Source organism: Pleurodeles waltl, unplaced genomic scaffold, assembly GCF_031143425.1.
Source record: "Pleurodeles waltl isolate 20211129_DDA unplaced genomic scaffold, aPleWal1.hap1.20221129 scaffold_39, whole genome shotgun sequence".
Taxonomy (NCBI): Eukaryota; Metazoa; Chordata; class Amphibia; order Caudata; family Salamandridae; genus Pleurodeles; species Pleurodeles waltl.
Window position 1 is genome coordinate 9,203,977 of NW_027150097.1, and position 1,192 is coordinate 9,205,168.

At 39.9% G+C, this 1,192-nt stretch overlaps 1 non-coding gene across 1 annotated transcript; it reads left to right on the plus strand.

Moving 5' to 3' along the window:
* Positions 1–469: 469 nt before the first annotated feature.
* Positions 470–542, plus strand: TRNAV-CAC (transfer RNA valine (anticodon CAC)). The gene has a single exon. It is a non-coding gene; the product is annotated as a tRNA-Val (tRNA).
* The last annotated feature ends 650 nt before the right edge of the window (positions 543–1,192 follow it).

Here is a 1,192-nt window from a genome sequence, read left to right on the forward strand (position 1 = left end):
CATTCTACATATTGTGCGTAAAAGTCGTTTGCCATTGATTCTTAAGGAAAAATAGAGATTTTTTGCAGCGTTACTGGAAAGGGAAGTGAAATGACAAAAGTCACAGAACGAGTCACCAGGGAAAGATGTGTTTTTATTCTGCAGCTCAGGGTCACCCCTCGGGGTGCGGGTTTACGAGCTCTGGCGGGTGAAGCTCCCCCCGCCCTCGCGACAAAACTCCTCTCTCTCCACATTCGTGGTTCCCTGTTCTTCAAGCCGGACTGCCTGAAAAATATAAGAAGGTACAAAGTCGTGTTTGAAAAAAAATACGTTTTTCCTCTTAATAAAATATTAGGAAAATAACTCTAAAACGTTCATGACATTGGAAATCTTCAAAGTCAGGGTGACAGACAAAATTTGTAGAATACGGTGTACAACCTCCTGGTGAACTGTGGTCCTGAGAGTTCACCAAAACAACGTGCTTATGTGGGTTTCCGTAGTGTAGTGGTTATCACGTTCGCCTCACACGCGAAAGGTCCCCGGTTCGAAACCGGGCGGGAACACTTTTACAACTTGACAGAATTCAAAGTTGAAGAGCATAAAATAGTTATAAAAGAAAATATTTCTCACAGGCAGCTGAAGGCTGACTTCATTTTATTGTCGGAAGTGAAGTGCCATTAGAGACAAAGGTGACCAATGAACCCGCGGGTCATAAGAAAGGGCTAAACATTCTGTCCTAGCCGGGCTGGGATTTACTTGTATTCAGTAGAGCTTTTAAACAAATTCAGTGGTATATGGTTTATACACAACTTAAGTCTCAAACCTGACAGACATACGGAACAAATAATGGACTGACCTGGCATTAAAACTATGGGTGTAATTTCTATAATTTTGAGTAGAATAATTACTCAAAATTACGTATGCTTTGTTGACCATCCATATTAAAAGAACTCCTCCTCGCGTTATAAACACTGCTGTTTGTCTTCAGATGTATAGTTTTTCACTAAACAAATTCCCCAAATAGTCTGCTCGGGAAAATAATGTACCTGAAATGCCGTTCTTGTGAAAAAATTATCAAAACGGCACAATTTGCGTTAAAATTTGTGCCCGAAATTACACATTGTGGATTAATGGCGTAATCTTAGTATTTTTGTGCAGTGTTGTTATGCAAAACTTCCAAAATTACGCCAATTTCTGCATCGTAATTAACATC